Here is a 20,362-nt window from a genome sequence, read left to right on the forward strand (position 1 = left end):
GCCCTTTTCCCCAACACAGAATGGCCCTCTGAGAGGACCCTGAACCTGAAGGCCTTTGGTGGAGGAACCACCACCCAAACCCTTGCCCCCCACTCTTGGGTCTCTGATTTCCCACCATGGTACCTCCCTTGGCCCCAGGTCTTTCCAGAACTGTGTTCTGAGCCTGGACTTGGATCCAGACAGATGAGACAGAGACTGTCCCAGAATGCGACCACAACTATGACTGCTCCCTCCATCTTACCGGAATCGGGGCGTACCAGGTGCTGCTTGGGGAAACAGTGGACTGCCAGCTTTTCATGGTCATGCCATGAACTGCAGGAGGGTTTGCCCTGAGTCCTGTGCACCTAGGGCGCCCTGTTCCTGGTCCTCCTGGTCTCTCCTTTCTGAGAGAAGGCAGGCACCTTGTGCTCACATGCACATTTTTTTCCCCTGCTGGAAACTTTTCCTCCATTAAAAAAACTAAAAACCGAAACCTTAGCAAGCATTCACCATGTCAGTTTTGTATTTTGAATTTGACTAGAAAATAGATTCAGCTATGTTGTCGTATTTCTGGGTGTGAAGTTTTCATGATACTACCTTACATATTGCCAGCTTTCACTAAAACAATCTGGTATGTGTCGGTTGCTTCTCTTGCTATCTGGGATAAGGAGCGCCTCCACTGTTGGGGGGTGTGGAGGACATGGCGTCAGGCGCCACCACCAGCCTTTGGTCTGAGTCTGGGGACTGTTGGGGTTCCATAGCTCATCCTCTAGGACTCACTGGTTGAGGGCACAGGACGGAAGGTGCAGACTGAGGGGGAGACAGTGCGTTCAAAAGGCTTCAGGGAGGCAGGGGAAGGGGCTCAGCTTGGAGACGAATGAAACCACACCTGGCAATTGGGATTTTATAGTTTTTGTCTTGTGGAAAACCTTAAAAAAAGTTTTTTTAAAAATTTGTATCCCTGGTTTAGGAATGATGGTGTATAGACTTCTAGAAAGGTATGAAGGTATGAAGGAAGGTATGTAGTGAAGAGGCTGCATATTAGGAAGTGAGAAAAAGGCGCTGACTCAGTTGCCCATTACTGAGGATACTTGGTGGACATTTGCGCAGGTCCGCACGGAAGGAAGAGGACGCGTGTTCAGCCCAGTGGCTGGTGCCCGGAGTTCGCTGTAAGTTAAGACGACATTATACTGCGTATGCTGTCTTTGAGAATGTGTATGAAATTTAATTTTGCATGAAGATAAAAGAAATGCAAGTAAACTTGAAGAGACTGCTGACTTAAGGTTTTTCTAACTAAAAGAGATACTGGTGACATAGTCATGCCTCCAAGGTTATGAGATTGTCGTGTGGGAAGGTCAGGTTGGAATGGAGTTGCGGTGTCTAACCTTCATGTTTTCATTTCCAGTTATTGGTTGCTTCTGTGTTAGGAGAGATATGGACATACGCCTTCTCTCCCCTTCAAGCTTTTCAGCTGTGATTTTAATACGTCACCCCTGCCAACACATGCGTTTACCTTCTATCTAATTCCCACCCGTGTTTGGTCTTGGTTCTGTGGTCAGTGGGTTTCCCCTTTACCTCCAGCCCTTGTAGTGAATGCTGCTTTGTTTCTAGATTGTTTCTCTTCATTTCCTAGTTGGCTGGATTTGTTGTCAGTGATTTTTTTTTAGACAAACCGAGTTACCATATTCCTGTGGCTCTGGGAGCTTGGGAGTGTCTGTCCCTCTCTGTACGCTGCATTCCTCTCTTCTAAGGGTGCCGCGGAGTTCCCCTACTGCCTTTTGGTGTCCAGAATGGGAGCCGTGCCAAGACGTTCCTTCCCTTCGGCTGGCTTCTGTGACCGAACAGCTCAGGCCGTCCTGAGAATTTTCATGTTTGTGAGCATCTGCCTCTTGTCTGTGCAGCCGCAGGAAAGTGTGGCTGGAACCACGGTTCTCCTCCTCAGAACTTGGGGCAAGTGCCCCATTTCTTCTGCAGCGCTGACTTTGGGAGCTGAAATCTTTATTTAACTGGATGGCTCAGGAATCACTTCCTTAAACTTAAATCAGTGCCTCAACCAGGATGTCGTTTTGTGATTGTTCTGTGTAATTTTATCCTGAAACATGGTGGGAGATTTGAGCTGCAGATTCACAAACGGATTCTATGAAATCTTTTCTATCTTTGACTCCTTGGGCTCCGCGTGTCGGTTGGGCTCTCTGTTTTGGGGGAGCCGGGTTCCCCTGTGTGTGATTACTGCTGCCCCGACCTGCGTCTCGTCCTTCTGTCCGTCTGACCCTCCCTGCTTCCCTGGCGCTCGCAGCCTCGCTCCCACGCCGCCCCGTGGGGTTCGCGCCGCTTCTCTCCTGATGTTCGGACTCACCCGGTGTTTCTCTAGGGATCGTGTTCTGGCCGTTTTCTTCTCCGGAGTCCGCGGTTTCCGTTCTCATGTCATCTGGTTTCATAGTCTTGCCGTTGAGTGACTGTTCTGTTGAATTTCTGCTTCTGTGATGGCCTTCTCAGGCATGAAGCCCACACGGGACGTTTCCTTCTGTTCCTCGGGGGACGCGTTCTGTGGTCTAGGCTGCTGATCTGTCCTCCACAAGCTCCTCCGCCCTGCGCCCTCTCTCCCCTGCTGCCCCTCCCCCTTCACCTCCAGGCTCCTCCTTTGGCTGGGCTGCGTCCCAGAGACCCTCTGAACAGGGGCCTTTGCGCTCGGGCTGCGCTTGCCCTGCAAGGCTGATACCAGCCATGCCCCGGACCAAGCAAGTCAGAACCCGGCTGGGACCCAGGCTTCTGTATGTCTGAATCTCTGCAGCTGATTCTGGCGGGCAGCTAAGGCTGAGAAGGATGGCTCCCGTGTCTCAGGTTACCAAGGATAAAAAGAAAAGACCCAGTCACAGGAGCGTAACCTGCTTCAGGAAGGGACTAACCGTGTAAGGACCGCGGCCTTGTCTATAGGGGCACGTGAGCGCCCGGCGTTCGGAGGTGAGGATGTGGCCTGGGGGTCTGCTCCCTCTCAGTGTCCCTGATCAGCCCCGCGCGGCCTGCTTGCGTCTTCGTGAGGGCGGTTCCACTGGAGGCAGGAGGCCCTCGCGTGTGCAATGGGTGTTGTACCGGGTGACAGTGGGTGACAGCAGGATTCAGTGCGCCCTGTGTTGACGGAATATTTAACGTGGCTGCGGAGTTGTGCAAGTGCCAGGCACCTGCTGGCCCCAGAATGACAGCGACTGCGGCTGGGGTGTGGGAGGCGCAGCCGGGAGCCGGGCAGACCATGTGCCGGAGCACAGTCTAAGGTGAATGAGTCCGGGACAGCAAACAGCCCCTTGCTCGTGCTGGAGAACGCCCACGCGATAGCTGGAAACACCCAATCACGATTCATTTACTTTAATCCGGGAGCGCCGAGCCTCCCTGCCCCTCCGCTCGCCCCGGGTCCCAGCCACTCTGCGGTGCTTTTCCGAACTGTCCGCCAGAGCAAACCGTCATGAAAAGCTTGAGCTTAGAGGAGGGAGAGCAGGAGAGGACGGCCCAGCCGGCTGAGGTCCGACGTCATCTGTGCGGAATTTGCCGTGTCTGCCTCCTTGTTCCCTGCTCTGCGTGGCTTGTGCGAATGGGGCACGGGGACGTGAGGCTGTGGGATGCGGGACACGGGACATAGGGTGTGGGATGCGGGACACGGGACATAGGGTGTGGGACAGAGGGTCATGGGACAGGGTGTGGGAGGGGGGTGTGGTATGGGGGCGTGGGACGGGGGTTGTGGGAAGGGGACATGGGACATGTGTGGGACATGGGGGCTTGGGGCAGGGTATGGGACAGGGGAGTGTGTGACATAGGGTGTAGGACGGGGCTGTGGGAGACGAGGTTCTAATCCCACTTTTCCTCTGTTTCTGGTGGTGCCGTATTCTCCCCAGCTCAGGTCCTGATCCGTAAAGGAAGCCAGTCCATCATGGAAGCTGCTCTGCCACCGGTGCTCGGGGACTGGGGACAGGTGTGTGGCCCCGACCTGGAGAGTCCTGTGCTGCTGTGCTCCAGGTCTCTGTGGACCTTTTCCCGCCCTGTGGGCCTCGGTGCCGTGGTGGCTGCCCTGCGCGGGCAGAGCGGCAGCAGACCTGTGAGCGCGGGACGCGACGTGGGGAGGGTGGGCTCCGGGCCACGCGTGGGGGGTCCGTGGGGAAGGCCCGCGCCCTCCCACAGCCTCTCCGCGGGGTTCGGGAAGCGGGCGGGGAGTCAGATGCTCTGTGCACAGAGGACCGCACGGCGAGAACGCATGCGTGGTGCGCGGCGTCCCTGCCTTGAACTCGGAGAAACCGAGTCCCGCCCTGCAGTTAAAGGCAGAGTTAAAAAAAAAAAATTTTTTTTTTTGAGACCAGAGACGTTCAGACTGAATGGAAGGGGCTTCTCAGACCTGTCCTGGCTAGACTCACACAAGTGATGTCTCCGGAATGTCCCTCTGGTTTTCGGTGTGACGTTTTGGAGTTCAGATACCAGTGACTCTGTGTCCTAGGCTCCTGTGACGCCAGGTGGCAGGAGCGTCCTCGAGGCCCGTGCAGCTGCCTTGTCAGGTTCACGGGGCTTGGAGGGCAGGAAGCAGAGCCTGGGAACAGCCCGTGAGCCTCTGTGTGCCCGTGACCTGACCTGGGCTCCTTCTCGGGCCTGCTTTGCTGTCCAGACTCCGTGTCCAAGACAGCCAGGGCTCCTCTTAGTTGCTCTCCACTGCGGATTCAGTGCTCACGGGCCGCCGGGTGCTGTCGGGTGCTGGGGTCTCACTTCCGCTGTCCCCCCAGCGGGCGGGGGCCGGGGGTGCCGGGGGGTGGCGGGACACCGGCGACGGGCCACGGGGACCGTTAGACTGCTTGCTTTCTTTCACGCGTGTTTGACCATTTCTACGAGAAGCAGGGTTGAGATGTATTACCATATAGATGGAGACATAAATGCTGGCCTGGAGATAACCAGCAAGTACATTTTCCAGTTTGAATCAAACCTTGGGCCACTTCCCTCTCTGGCGTGCGGTGGGGGGCTTGGGGCCGGCTTCTGGGCTCCGCTGGAGGTCGCAGGGTCAGTGTTCACCTGGGGCGCTGTCTGGCCGTGGGAAGCAGCGTTTCCTCCCGGGGGAGGCTGTGGTCATCCAGAGCCAGGCGGTCTCAGCAGTCAGGCTGCGAGCGGGCCCTCGGACTGCTCCGCTGTGTGTGTGCACGAGTGTGCGTGCTTGTACGAGCACACACAAGTCTGACTTTGCAAGTACGTGTGTGCCGTGTGCACTCATGACAGTGTGTGTTCACGCACACGTGCTTCGTGTGCACGTGTGTTCCCGTGTGTTCACACGTGCACACAGTTAGGTAAGCCCTGCGTGCGTGCTGCAGGCTTCTCACGTATGCCCGTCTATACTTGTGCACGTGCACGTCTGTGCGTGTGTCTGCATGGTTTGTGCACACATATTTGTGCACCTGTGTGCACGTATTGGTGTGCGTGTTTGTGTGTGTGAATTTGTGTATTTGAGTGCATAGGTGTGTGCGAGTGGGACGATAACTTTCTCTTTGCTGCTTAGCGAAGCGCTAGCCCGATATGTGGTATGCGACGGTTCTCCATAAATATAAGAAATACAGGAATAGTAGCGGAGGAAGGTGCTTTTCTGAAAAATAGCGGCCGAGCATTTAAGCGTTGTGGATGACGGTTTATGATTATCATCGTCCCTTTACGTTTCATTCCCTTTGTTCCATTACCGTGAAGTGAGTAAGCCCAAGACCCTGACTCTGACATTACCACGGCCTGGGGGGGGGGTTCGGGACAGTTAATGTTTCCTGAGCACCTGCTGTGGCTCTGGGAGGAAACCAGCGGCGCGGTATCTACCGTGCTGCAGAAGGGCACACGGAAGCAGTGCGGAGGCCGCGGGTGTGAGCTCTCTGGGGCCTCCTTCCCACGCAGCCCCGTGGGGACCTGCCGCGGCAAATGCGCAGCTTCTCCCAGCAGGACCAGCGAGAAAGCAAGTTTGCCAGGAGCGTGAATGAGGTGACACGGGATCATGGGCAGGTGGCTGGAGGGGGGGGCGGCGAGCATCCCACGGCAGGGACAGAGCTGGACGGGCTTTGGTCCTGGAGCAGCCCCTGGCAGGTGGAGAGGCTCCTACTCTGCCTTTGCTCCTGGTGCTGCTGTGTCCCTTAGTGGCCTTTCCTGGGGGAGAGCCACTTGGGTCCCCCAGCACGGTTGTCTGGGGAACGCCGTTAAGCTGCAGCGTTGTGTCTAAAGACCTTCCAGTGACGGGCACCAGGGGAGACTTTTCCTTCGTCTCAGGACTCAGCGTCCACATCATCCGTCCGCTGTCAGGAGTCCTGTGGGCCCGGGGTGGGAATGTACTTTCTTGCTGCTGCCTGCTAGAGGGGGCAGTGCGTGTGGGGGCGCGGTAAGGCGGGGTGGGGGCAGGCACGTGCCTTCCTCACTCCGCAGGATCTGAGCAGAGCTGGGATGCCCTGGGCGAGAGGGCTGGCCCCCAGGATTGCTCAGGGAACCCTGTCCCAGCTCCGAAGCGTGGTCCCTCGGGAAGGCCCCACCCAGGACGGTGCAGGCAGCCCTGTTCTGACCGGAAAATGCTGGAAATGCCTGCAGGAGGCCTTCATCTTTCCCTCGACACGGTGCACGTGATAGCTGTAGGGCTGTCTGCTCTGCTGTAAATAATTTGCTGCCGTTCTGAGCTTGAAAGTTTCACGACTGCGGTTCTTCGTGCCCCAACATCAACGGTTTCCAGGACGTGCTTGGTGGTGGCTCTGAGAGCTGCTTCCCGGCACGCTGGCCGCCCAGGTCAGGGACAGCGGCCACCCCTCCCTGGTGCTCGGAGCAGAGGGCAGGACCACGGGGCCTGGTTGCGGACCTTGTAGGCATGGACCTGCCTGGCAGCCCTGGCCTCGGCCATGCTCACCACCTGCCCTCGGCCATGCTCACCACCTGCCCTCGGCCATGCTCACCACCTGCCCTCTTGGGCTGGGGCCTGTCCCGTGAGGCCGACTGCTTTCGGCTGAGCCTGTTGACGGGCACTGGGCCCCCTCCCCACGCGTAATTCCTGATCAGAGGAGGATCCAGGTGCCGCAGAGACTCTTCTGCAGATTCATTTGGGAATAACTTTCTGAATCAGGGCTTCACGAGTCCTCAGATGGAGGAGGGATTTGAAAGGTCCATTTGCAACTTCCAGCCCCCGCCCCACAGGAACGGAGACGCCCACGCAGGGAAGCTTCCTCCAGGACCTTCCCTGGAGCTTCCTTAGATCCGGGGACAGGAAGGAAAACAATCGCGTTGTGTCGCACACGGCTTTTGTGTTCCTGGTGCTGTCCTGTAGAAGTAGAGTGCGTCACGCACACCGCACGCCGTCCAGCAGTGCTGGGCTGTCAGCGTTTACAGCGGGTGGGGACGGCTCGCTGGCTGTTGGAACTGTATGAGAGATCCCACAGGGCAGGACAGTGTGCTGAAAATGCGGGAAATTTAGCTTTCCTTAAACACATTAAATTGTTCCAGTTTGTTTGCGACAGCGGTTCACTCGGACTGTAAGGTGATTGTCTCTTTGCTTTCGCAGAGCTCCCGCGGATCTCGCCCTGTGCGGCGCAGACACGCGACGTGGTGAGTGTGGAAAACCCATTCGGAGTGTCTGCTCTTCCTGGGGCAGCAGGATAAAGTTTTCTAGAACGCCCGGGAAGCCTGTCCACTTCAAAAGGCTGGGAGGCCGGTACTTGCCAGCTGTGCGGTGGATGCGGGGTCTAGGTTGCAGAGCCAGAGGCTCCCTTCCTCCCAGCGGCTTGGTCATGCTGGGAAGGTGGTGGCTTGAGTGGCCGGCTCCTCCCAGGGCTGTTGGCCCCGCAGAGCTGTGGTGGGTGCGTGCAGAGGTGTGGAGGGCACGGAGGGAAGTCTCAGTGAGAATTCTCAGGGGACAGGTGTCGGGCGTGTGCCTGGGACCGGGGTTCTCCCAGTAGAAGCTTTCCGACTGTCCCCGGGATCCAGCATAGGCCTGGGCTCCGTTCGGGCGGTGACGAGGGAGCAGACCCAGCAGGAGGATGAGGAGAGTCGCTGCCTTTGGAGTCCCAGGCGGGGTCCGTCCAGAGCCGGACAGAGGCTTGGGTCCGCGGAGCGCTGGGCACCTGCCGTGTCTCCTGCAGCCCTGCTAGACAGCCCGGGCCGTCCCCACGCCAGGGCCTTGGTCTCAATTTCTCTTGAGAACCCAGAGTATTTGTCCACTGTGATGCACATTCTGCTCCGTCAGCCGCGTAGCCATTTTGCTTGCACGGCTGGAGTTGAGCCGGATGCCGTTTCTAGCCACGGGAGAGGAAGCAGTACCTTCTCTGTGCCAGACTGAGTTCCTGGAAGGTCACGCACGAATGAGGGGGGCTTCTAGCTCGGGGGAAGGACTCGTGTCAAAGAGAGACAAGCCACAGGTGGTTAGACCGTGGAGAGTGGTGCAGTGATTTCCGTGTGTGTCCAGAGCCCAGGAACTGGCCCCACACATTCAGGGTGACCCTTTCTTGGAGGCTGATGACTACGTGTGTCCCATGGGTCAGGGGACTCCCACAGAGGACTTGCTAGGAGTGCAAGGACCCGGGAGGTGGCAGCAGCCTTGGGGTCAGATCGGGAAGACGCTGAGTCTGGTCAAGACTCAGAGTCCAGCAGGGGACGGTTTAGTCTGGGACCTCGGTGTCGCAGGTTCACAGGCACCAATGCCACTCGGGCTCCAGGCGTGCCTGCCTCTCCCGTCACCGTGGCTCTCTGAGGCCCGGCGCCCACAGCGTTGCTGGAAGTTGCTGTGTGCGGTATTTCAGGGTCCGGGCCACAGAGTGCGGGTTAAACCTGGGGGTGCTCAGTTCAAAACTGGGTTCTGCCCCTTGAGCAGCTACCCTGGTTTCCGCCACTGTAGGATGAGAACGTCCGTGATAGCTGCCTCGTGGCTTTTTCCTGAGCATTAATGGAGGTGAATCACACTTAAAGCACGTCCAGCCACATAGTGAGGGCCCTTAGTGGACGAAAGACCTTCTCTGTCACAGGTATTATCTCTGTGGGCATAATTTCCATATTTGTAAGCCATTGTATGGCTCTTCTGCGACTCTTTTCTGTAAGGAGGTTGAAATCAGAATACGCACAGCGTGTGAACACCGAAGGCTCATTGGTGGCCGCAGGACGCCGTGGTGGGCATTGGGCAATCGTGCTTTGAGACCGTCCGGGAGGGCTGGTCAGACATGGTCATCCATCACTGTCAGCTCCTCACGGCTCCCATGCCTGGTTCTGGACAAGTCGCAGTAACCGGTAGGACCCCAGCTACAAGCTCGCTCAGATTCCATCATGGGAGCTGCCCACGGGGCCGGGCGCATCTGGTCTCCTCGGAAGTGGACATGTGACACCACGTCTCTCTGGGAAGTGTGTTCGTTCAGTACACGAAGTCATGGCCACCAGGAGCTTGTCCCCATGAAATGGAGCACACCATCCGACCTCTAAACCGGCAGTGACTTTGGGCCCAAGAAGACAGGCCGCCAGCATTGAGGCAGAGAGTGACTTTGACTGCTGGCCTGCCCGTTCCCGAGACCAGGCCTCCCGGTGGGGTCCTTACCATGGGACTCACAGGAAGGATAGTTGCTTTGTGGGTCAGACAGTGCTCAGGCCAACAGGTTTGAGGTCCAGGACTGGCCTCTGGCCTCTGCTCTCTTATAAGGAGTGTCTAGACAAGGAAGCCCCTTGACAACTCTGTGTGTGTATGTGTGTGTGTGTGTGTAAATCACAGACTTTCTGGTCAAAATCAATGACAAAGGACATAATAGAATCTTGTATTATAATTCCGTCCCTCAGGCCCCCAGACCTCAGAGCTGAGTGTCATCACTTTCAGACCGGAAGCTGTGCTGCCCGGGCAGGGGCACGCGGGGTCCCAGCTGACCCCTGGGCTCCTCTGCTCTCCTCCCAAGGGAGCGCCCCCAAACCCGCTGGCCACTGCAAGGTTTACTTACCAGCCCAGCACAGCAGTTTGCTGACTCTTTACGACCTGCCATCCAGCCCGAGATGTGGCTGCCCGGCCACACATGCTGCGTGGCCCAGTTGTGGCTGGAGCTCGTGGCGGGATCAGTCTTTCCGGGGCGCAGGTGTCGGGAGCAGAGCAGACGGGGGGGCCCGGGAAGCTCCCGCCCTGACTGCAGAGACTCTGCGTTCCTGGTTCGCTGGTTGGGTTGGGGGAGGACTTGGAAGGGGTCCCGGGCAGCTGGCCCTGGGGGGGGGCACATCCGGACCCCATTCTCAGAGGCCCCCACCACTTGCCACTTGCGGGCTCTCTGTCAGGGTCTGGCCCTTCGTCTCTTCATGCCCGGGGCGTGGAAGTCCTGGTGCCTGGTTGTGGAGTGTGCCGCCCGGTTTGCTCTGGGAGTGCGGGGGTCCTGCTGCTGCGGGTCCTGGAGGAAGGCACATGGGGCGGTCTGAGGGGACTTCAGCAGCAGGTTAAGGTAATGTGGGCAGAATACGGCGAGACCCGAGGGCTCTGGCATGTTCTGGAGCTGGGCTGTGAGGCTGGTCTGAAGAGACCAGGCAGGCAGAACTCACGGAGGCAGGAAGGCGGGGTGGGGAGGGAGAGACGGGGGGGGGGGGGGAGGGGGGGAGCAAGAACTCAGAGGAGAGGAGCCCCACACAGGAGAGCATTAGCCAGAGGGACCCTGCAGGGAGAGAGCAAGACAGGGAGAGAGGCTAAACACGCAGCCACTTCCCGCCCCCGTCTTCAGGTGGGGATTCTGCTGAGTGGCCGAGCCCACTGGGAGCCGGGGCAGGAACCAGCTACATGGAGCCTGCAGAGAAGGGACGGGGCGAGTCTGGGGGAACTGAAGGCCCCTGTGCCCAGCACTGTGGCGGTGGTGTGCCTGGTGTCCTGAGCTCCCACTGCTTTCTCTGGCTGCAGGTCAGCCAGCCGTGGGCTCGCGGTGTCCTCGGGAAGCAGTGTGAGGCCTCAGGCTCTCTGGCTCTTCTGAAGGACGGTGCTGGGTTGCCCACGCCGGGAGACTCAGGTGCGAGAAGCTGGGAAGTGTTGAGCGTCGGGACCCTGCGCACGGCTTGTGGGAGTCTGCTGGACACCGGTGGGCACTGGCTGTGGTGGACACTCCTGATTCACGGGGCATTCACGCCTCGGTCATACCCTGCTGACCGGTCATGGAAATAGCAGGGTCACCCCAGGAAGGTCCAGAAGCTCTGTCTGCAGGTGGCCACAGACTGATGAGATACGAGAGGAAGAGGCTGCCACGTGGAGCCGACAAGGTGGGGACCTGGCGCCTTAGCCCCAGAAGCTAAGGGCCTGGGAAGCTTCTGGTAACGGCTGCCATCGCCAGGCTGCGGGGCTGTGTGGGGATCAGAGCCCGAGTCCACAGCTAGGGTCGGGGTGGCCAGTGTCCCGCTGACGAGTGACCACCAGCATCCCGGAAAAGCAGCCAGATCCCGGAGCTGGCAGGGCAGACACACTGGCAGGGCCGGGCACACATTTGGAAACTGAGGACAGTGACCAGGATTGCCTCCCACCAGCCCGGGCTGCCTGCGAGGGGCCCAGTGTGGCCTTCCAGGGCCTCTGGCATCTGATGTACGGGGGTCCCACCAGACCCGGTGTTGCCCTGGCCGGGTGTATTGACATTCATTTGTGCCTCAGGACGTCTGTGCATGGCCGTGCGCCCCTACTCCGGACAGCATGTGGGCCACCAGATGTCCACGGGTCTTGGCCGTGCTTTCGGGGGGTTCCATCGAATGGGGAAGGTCAGAGGCATTTACTCACACATGCAGGGGAGGCCAGAACACGGAGTTTCTGACATGTGTGCTCAGGGCTTATGCAGAGTCGGGGCCGTCGGCGGTCGGCTTGGTGTGGGAGCTGGATTTAAGCTGCTCCTGAAGGACAGGAGGGAGCGAACAGTTTCTTTTCATCTTAAAATAGACACACAGCAGGGTCGGCGAACCTGAATGCCCAGTGTGCTGGTTTCCTCTTGCTGCTGCAACCAATGGCCACAAACTTGGAGAAGCTTCAAACAGCAGAAGTGAAGGTGTGCACCCCTCCGAGGCTCTGGATCGGGGTCCTTCCTGCCTCCTCAGTCCCCGTGGCCCTCGGCGGGGGGCGGGGGTGGCCCAGCCTCTGCCTTGTCTCCCCTCCTCGGCGTCACCTGTCTCTTCCAGGGACACTTGTCATTGCATTCGGGCCTCACCTGGCTCTTCCCGGATGATGTCATCTTGGCACCCTTGGTTTATTTACAAATCTGCCAAGACTCTTTCTCCAAATAAGGTCACATTCCCAGGTACTGGGTGTTAGGACTTGGACACATCTGTTTTTCTTGTGCGGGTTGAGGGGGCCACTATTTAACCTGCTACATCCAGTCAAGAAAATCCCAATAAAACGAAGCACAGACGGGGTCAAGTCAGAATATTCCTGAACCTTAGACGTTCTCCGTGGGGCCTCGCCGCCTGTGTGTTTGCCCAAGAGCATCCTGGTTTTAGTGCTGGAGTTCCCACGTCTCCGCGACACCCCAGTCCCTAGGAAGTGGGGAGTGGTTCCCTTTCCCTCTCTGTGTCTCTCCAGCTCCGCACCTGCCCAACACTGTCCCGAGTCACATCGGCATACCTGGCGGTTCCTTAGAGCTAAGCTGTTCCTCTGTGTCCTGATTCATCTTTCAGGTTTTTCTCTGCTTGGAGTTAGCGATGGGATGGTGCAGGCTGGAGGTGGCTTATTTCTCTGCTCGACGTGACCGGAGGTTCGTTTATGTCCCTGCGTCTGGCTGGTCTGTTTGTACTGCTGGGGATCCCTCCCTGTCCGGGCGGACCCCTCACTGTCGCGGGGGCATCGGGCATGTCAGCTCTTGTGAGCCGGGCTGCTGCTGCTCGCTCTGGGGTTCTCGTGCTTCTCCTCCCGTGCATGGGGCAGCGGGTTCTCAAGGATGGGCGCAGAGGGCACATTTTTCGGGGGGGGGCGGCTTTGATCAGCTCACGACACAGAGCTCATTTTCTGGGTTAGGGGGGCGGCGCACGGCACACATAAGACTCACTAGGTGATGCCAGGCTTTCTGCAATGCGGATGCCGCTGTCTGCACTCTGCCCCGCGGGGATGGGACTCGGTGGGCGCGCCTCCTCCTCTCCCCCGGGTCCTCCAACATGTCCAGTCCCTTCCCCAAAGACAGGAGGTGTGTAGGGTCCTACTACGTTTTGATGTCTGGGCAAGGAGATCCTCCTGCTACCGCGCTACCCTTTCCCAGGAGTCTTGTCACTTATCCTTTCAGAGAGAACTTGGAACAGTCTTCAGGCTCTGTATGGAAAATGAGCATGTTGGGGTTTACGCTCGGCTTGCAAGGAATTTGTAGGTACGTTTGAGGAGAGAACCTCAGGACCTTGAGGTCTCTAAGAGCCTGGCTTCTGGCTCCTTCCATGGATCTTCTCTACTATTTCGCTATAAAGTTTCTAACTTTCTGCCTCAGAGGCTTGTGACAATTTTGTTCCGTTTCCACTTGCTACTTTGTATTTTGTTGCTCTTATCCTTGACCTTGTGGGTCCTCAGACAGGTCTGGTTCTTTCATACGTGACCTTGGAGACGTGGAGCACGAGTCTCGTCCCCCACAGAGGGACTGGGCTCTTCATTTGCTTTGATGACTGGGTTAAAGCCGGAAGGGGGTGCACGGTTCTGGGGGCTGTGCTGTGTTGTCACTGCGGGGAGGGGACAAGCCCCAGGTTCCCCAGTACCCGTGCACCGACGCACCCTAGCAGGGGTGTGGGCGTGGAGCTCCTCTGGGCTCCCTGTGCGGTCCCCGGGGGAGCGGGTGGCCTTGTTCCCGCCGGCTGCTGCTCGGAGTCCTGCCCTGGGTCTGCTCTGACGTCCCCAGCGGGGGGTGGACTCCTGGCTGCCCCCAGGCCTCTGCTGGTTGCGGGGTGGGGGTGGTGGTGGTGGGGCCACAGTGTTTCCCGTAGCTGGAGCAAAGCCATTTAGTCTAGCAGCTTTCCGTTTTGATGGGGGCCTCCTTCGTCGTCCTGTGACTGGAGAGAGCAGCTTCTGCTGGGCTCCCTGTCCTGTCCTGCTGGGGTGCCCCAGGGGCCGGTTTATTCTACTTCGCATCCCAGAGGAAGGGAGCCCAGACTTCTCCCAGGGTCTCCAGGGCCCTGTCAGGCCGCCTGCTCTCCGCCCTCTGGAATCCTCCTCTGTGGGTTTAGGGATAATGGCGGGGTTTAGGGCTAACGGGACTTCGCAGAGGAATGGCTCTCTGTTGCTCTTTTTCGACCCATGAAGATTGAGGACCTTTTAATTTTAATCATCGCACTTTTCATAACAAGAAATTTATTTTTTCAACCCTGCTCTTTGCTTTAGTCTTTTCCTTCTACTTCTTTATCTTTTTTTAAATTTTTAAAGATGTATTTATTTATTCATTTGACAGACAGAGATCACAAGCAGGCAGGGAGGCAGCAGAGAGAGAGGGAAGCAGGCTCCCCGCTGAGCAGAGAGCCCGATGCGGGGCTCGATCCCAGGACCCTGAGATCATGACCTGAGCTGAAACAGAGGCTTCACCCACTGAGCCACCCAGACGTCCCCCTTCTATTTCTTCAAAATATCAATCACGAGAGGCTCTCCCTGGTCTGCTTCGGTTGCCTTAACGTTCCCCACTCGCGGGGATTTGTTTCCTCAGTTGGAAGACGAGCTGCTCCCTTCACGCAACGTTGTGGGTCCTTTGAGAGCGGAGCTGAGGCTGATTTCCTCCAGAGACGCTCTGCATTTACCTCTGCCTTCCATCCCGGGCACCAGCTTAATTCAAATTTCCTGCTTGACATTTGTGGATTAAGACCAGTGTGAATTCTGGGGGCATGTGGGTGGCTCAGTGGGTTAAGCCTCTGCCTTCAGCTCAGGTCATGATCGCAGGGTCCTGGGATCGAGTCCCGCATGGGGCTCTCTGCTCAGCAGGGAGCCTGCTTCCTCCTCTCTCTCTCTCTGCCTGTCTCTCCACCTACTTGTGATCTCTGTCTGTCAAGTAAATAAGTAAATTCTTTAAAAATAAACAGAAGAACAGTGTGAATTCCGACAGCAGCCCTGCACGGGGACAGGTTTGTGGCGTTCCGGGCAGTCCCCCCACCCCCCGGCCCAGCGTGGGGGCGGAGAGAGTGCACGCCCTCTGCAGTCCCACCTCTGCGTGGGGAGACCCCTTACGTGCCCTACCTGGGGCCCTCTGTGGGGTTCGTGTTCTAACATCACCGCGAGCGGCTTTAATTGCTTTCCCTGCAGTGTCTGCCCTGCCCCTCCCCCATGAGGCTCTCCGCAGGGCTGCCTAGCGGGGCTGTGCGGGGCCGGAGAGGGAGGCCCACACCGACCAGGTGGGGCCGTCTGGGGCAGAGAGGGGGACCTCCTCGGGGTTGTTCTGAGAGCCTTGGACGCTAGCTGGGGTCTGGAGCCTTCTCGCGGGAGATGGTATCTGTAGACATTAGGGGATACCCGGGTGTGGGTCGGGCAGAGGACGGGAAAGCAGACGCTGGGGAGGGACAGGAGTGGGGACGGAGCGGGTAGGAGGCGGCGCAGACTCAGGAGCCACGGGCTTAGCACACAGGGGTGTGTGGGGGGGAAGTTGCTGGTACAGTCGGGGCGGCCCTGGGAGTCTGACAGGCATGGGGAGAGCGGGGGTCCCCCAGGGAGGAGACACCAGGGGGGAGTGAGTGACAGGCATCCTTTAGGGTGTGTCCTTGGGGTTTCAGGAGGCGGGGGAGGGGGTGTTCCAGAGCCGGGGAGGGCCAAGGAGTGGAGTCCTGACTTGAAAGTTCTTCCGGGATTTCCCATCTCTGTGACATGTTGGGACCAGATGCCCATCTCCAAGGGGGAGCACCTTCCTCAGGGACCACCCATGAGGCTCACAGATGCCCTTCTCCTGCCCTTGGGGCACGTCGGCAGAGGACGTGGCTCTGGACGCCACCTCCCGTGCCCACACCGGCCTCTGTGCGAGGACACTGGCACACGGCTCCTGCAGCAGCTCCCATGCAGCCCGTCTGTGTCAGCTGGTCCCGGCCTGAGATGTGGCAGGAGCGCCCCCCACCTTGGGTCTAGCTTTCCTGTCTCCGCTGTGGGAGAGCCCTGCACCCTGAAACCCCAGTTCTTCTCCTCACTTTGCAAGATGTCGGGAAACCCAGAAGCCCAGGGAGCCCGGGAACAGACGGCGTCCTCCAGGAGGGATCGGGTGCGAGGGGCAGCTGCAGGGGACGGAGGGCATTTGAGCTGGACCAGGCAGGCTCTTCCCTCTCCTGCTGGCCTCCCAGCTGGGGCCTCTTGGAAGGGAAGTGGGCTTCTCCCTGTCCCCTCAGTGCCCACCACACTGGTGCAGCAGGAGGCCTTCCTAAACGCTGGACAGAAGACTGGTCCCTGTAAGGAGGGTTGACACCTTCTAAAAGCAGGGGTGGCCTGACTGGGACCGGCGGCATCCTGCCTGCGTTCCGGCTGATCCAGCTGGGGCCGTGTGGACATCTGTGCCCCGCCTGGCCATCTGTGTGGGGCGTGCCCAGCCACCTGTTCCCCCAACGACCGGCTGCCACGGGCTCTGCGTGACCGGCAGTGGTCCACTCCGTTTGCTGCAATACGAGTGCTGGACATTCCTGCTCGGGAGCTGGGGTCACATTTTACGATAGTGGATCATTTCCAGAGTTGGTGATGAAATGGACTTCCAGCTCTCCACCCAGAAATGGTGGAAAAATTATTTGGATCCCGAGGCAAAAAACAGTGTTTTCTGTTTGAGGGGGAAGCGGTTTCTTCTGTTCTCCTAGAACCTCAGCACCGAACCTCTTCCTCTGTGTTCCAGAATCTTGGCCTCACAGGAGGAGACGGGGAAAGAAGAATCAAGTTTTATATTTTCCAGTATTGTGCTTATTTAGTACTGAGAAATATTTACATAGGGTAGGAACGCATGAATCCCAGGGTGAACCGCGGGAGCCACGGGCACGTTCTCGTCTGTCATTCCCATGCCCTCCTGGTCTCCCTAGACGCCCCCGTCACTGGCAAGGTGCTATCGAAAGGTTAAGTGAGGCCCGTGCAGCTTTTCCTGGGTTTATCTGAGCAAACATTGATTCATTTTGGGAAGTAGCAGACCGAAGGTGGTTGGCAGCTCTCCCCTGACAGGAGCCCGGGGAGGGGTTTCTGGAGAGGAGCCCGGGAAACCAAGCAAGGCAAGGACTGCACTGGGCATAGTGGGAGCCGCTGCCTTCTCTGGGACAGCCCGGCTGGCCGATTGCAGTTGGGACTAGGTAGAGGCTTAGATGCACCTAAGAGGAGATTTACTGCAGGGATTGCCCGAGAAGCCTCCCGATCCACCGTCTGCGATCCGCCGTCTGCATGCTGGAGACCTGGGAAGGCTGGTGGGATAGTTCCGCCTGAGCCTGGAGGCCTGAGAACCCACGGGTGGGGGGTGCCAGTGCTGTGAATTCTAGTCTGGGTCCAAAGGCTGGAGATTCAGGGGCGCTGGTGTCCGCGTGCGGGAGATGATGGTTGTCTCTACCCAAATGATGGGAGCCCGTTTACACGGCCCCTGTTTTGTTCTAGATGGACCCTCAGTGCATTGCATGAGCTGTCTGTGCTGGGGAGAGCATATTTTGTACTTAGTCTGATCAATGAAATGCTAATCTCTTCCAGAAACATGCTCATAGTCACATGCAGAAATTATGTTTCACCAACATTTCGGGCGTCCCTTGGCTCAATCACGTTAACACATAAAATTGACCATCACAGAGGGGGACCTCTCAGCGGTGTACTTTAGAGCCTATGGCAGGGGGAGCGGGCAGCAGTCAAATGCACATTCCCAGGCCCCATCTGGATGGCAAAGAATCCAAACTCCGGCAGACGGGCACTCGCACTGTTGCAGGGGCTGAGATCCCCAGCCTGCGGGTCTAGACCTCCTCCTCCTGCACTGGGGCGGCTGGAGCTGGGGCAGCGGCTGAGGCGGAGCCTGGCTGGGCCACGGCAGGGAGGGCTGCGGACTGAAATCACCTGCGAGGCCTTGGAGGGCCGTGGGTGTCCGACCCCCACCCTGGAGGTGAGGGTTTGCTGAGCTGGGACGGGCCCTGCAAAGCTCTCCCTGCGCCGTGAATGGGTGCCTGTGTTGGGAACTGCATGTCTGCATCAGGTCTTGGGGTCCATCCCCTGGTAAAGTCAGAGGCAAGAGGTGTGCTTGGTATCATGGGGCTCACCAACATCACAAAATTCAGTGACCTGTGGGGTGCCTTCCGGTCAGAAAATATCCCTGTCCCCTAAAAATTAGGCGTGGCCACGAGACCAGTTCTGGCCAGTGGATTGAAGTGATGTCAGTTCCAGGCGGGGGGTGGGTGGGTCCAGGTGCAGGTGTGAGCGGCTCGGGCTGCCCCGTGACCACGCTGGTGAAGGACAAGGACGGTCCTGCCATGTGCACTCGCCGAGGGTCTGAGCCTGTTTGAATCTGGGTTATGTCCCAGCTTCTCCTGATGGGAACATCTTTAGAACATTATCAAAAAGTACTAAAACTGACAAGAATTCTGGATCATAAATGCCTTCTTCGTTACCTTACTAAGACAGGTGAACTGGGTCTTCTTTTTCTAACGTTTCACCCTGTTTTGTTTTTCAAACGTCACTCACGGATTGCAGCAGCCAGCCTTTGATGCTAAAATGCTTTCCATAGCCTTCTCAAGCCAGAGCACTGTAAAATGTAGTCGGTTCATGGAACTTGCTTATTCAGTTTGTCCCTAGGAAACAAGTGTGATGTCAGGCACAAGATCCAAAGTGATTAGAGCGAGTGGTGGTCTTTTCCCATGGAGAAAAATGCCTCCAGAAAATGGATTGATCCGTGAGTGATACGCACGCTGAAACTCTTCTCTTGACTTTCACCAAGGGAAATCTCAAGTTAGGGGGAAGGAAGAAAATACACCACTTACTTTAAAATGCATTTTTTTTTCCAGGGGAAAATTTAGTGGCTGTGATGGTTATGATGCTTTTTCCTAAGAAATTTTTTTTTCAGTGTATAATACATTAGACTGCCACGAGCTTTCTGCCAAGGTGAGAGCTTGCGTTAAACGAGCGGCGGTTCTTACTTGATTTAATTCTTGAGCAGAGTGATGGCCGGGCTTCAGGAAGGAATAGAAGGATAATAGAAGTGAATTTATTGAGTTCAAGTGTCCTGACATTTGCATTTTGTGAAATTTCTGTTCATGCTTCAGGGAGAAATAATTTCAACATACTAGTAAAAGTAAGCACCTCCAGAAACATTCAGTACACATCCAAAGTTATTTTTCTAGCTCTGAACTGCTGTTTAGGGTTGAATTATCATATAACTCTTTTTCAGAAGCGAAAATTCAGTTGACAAGGGGCAATTTGTTTCTTCTGAAGTATTTCCTATGAAGGTAAGAATCGGGTAGATGCCCCAAACCTCTGAGAACAGACAGGGAGAGAAAGCTGATAATGACTTGCTCTTTCGTAGCACGACTGAGAGAAGCCTTGGGAATGTGTGGTTTTGTGTTCTAGAGGGACCTTCCACGTCCGGGGCCGGTGGTTCCTCAGAGTGGGGAGCCGGGGGACAGGCGTGTGGAGCTCTGTCCCGTGTGTTTGCGTGTGGTCTGGGCAGGCCCAGCAGCTGCCGTCACTCCGGGGAAAGCTTGAGAAGCAGAGAGAGCAGTTTTCCGCGAGGTTCCTGGGATGATGCCTCCAGAGAGAAAAGGTTGTACCTGTGAAGCTGTGCTTTTCCTTTTCTTTTTCTTCTTAAGATTTTATCTATTTATTTGAGAGAAAGGGAGAGAGAGAGAGAACATGAGCAGGGGGACGGACGGGGGAGAAGCAGACTCCCCGTTGAGCAGGGAGCAGGACTCGGGGCTCGTCCCAGGACCCCAGGAGCATGAGCTGAGCCGAAGGCAGGCGCTTCTTGGATGGAGCCCCCCAGGCCTCTTGCGGGTGTGGGTTTTCAGGTTGACACTGTGGTAAGGACGTGTTTGCACGTTCACCCGGACTCTGACCTCCTGGGGAGCAGGTTTGCGGGGTGGACTCTCCACGGGCTTTAGTCACCTGGGAACTCCTGCCGGGCTGCCTGCCTCTCTCCCTCCGGGGACCACGCTCTCCAGGAGAGGCTACCCCATGGCGTGTCAGAGGAGGAACTGGGCTGAGGCTCGTCCCGAGAGAGGCTGGAGGACTCTGGCTGGAGGGCTCCCAGGGGGCCAGCCTGGTCTCAGGGTACCATTTGCAGTCTCTAGCCCCAGGAGACTCCACGGAAATCCTGCTTTCACCCCGGGTCATGCTCATTCTCAGCTGCTTTGAGCTGCTGGTGGCCTCGTGGAAGCCATGGGCACAGCTCATCAACGGGGTTTGTATGCCGGTGGGAATAAAAATTAGCTGACTCAGCGGGTGCACTGCTTTAGGCTTATGGTCCCGTGGGGCCCCCCCATCCTCTCCACAGGGAAGGAGTGGCCCAGGTGAGGGAGA

The 20,362-nt window shown here is 57.5% G+C and overlaps 1 long non-coding RNA gene across 1 annotated transcript in view; it reads left to right on the forward strand.

Moving 5' to 3' along the window:
• Positions 1 to 20,362, forward strand: part of LOC132015461 (uncharacterized) — a 380,846-nt gene that overhangs the window by 146,844 nt on the left and 213,640 nt on the right. The window lies entirely within an intron of this gene.

This window comes from Mustela nigripes, chromosome 4 (assembly GCF_022355385.1).
Source record: "Mustela nigripes isolate SB6536 chromosome 4, MUSNIG.SB6536, whole genome shotgun sequence".
Classification (NCBI taxonomy): domain Eukaryota; kingdom Metazoa; phylum Chordata; class Mammalia; order Carnivora; family Mustelidae; genus Mustela; species Mustela nigripes.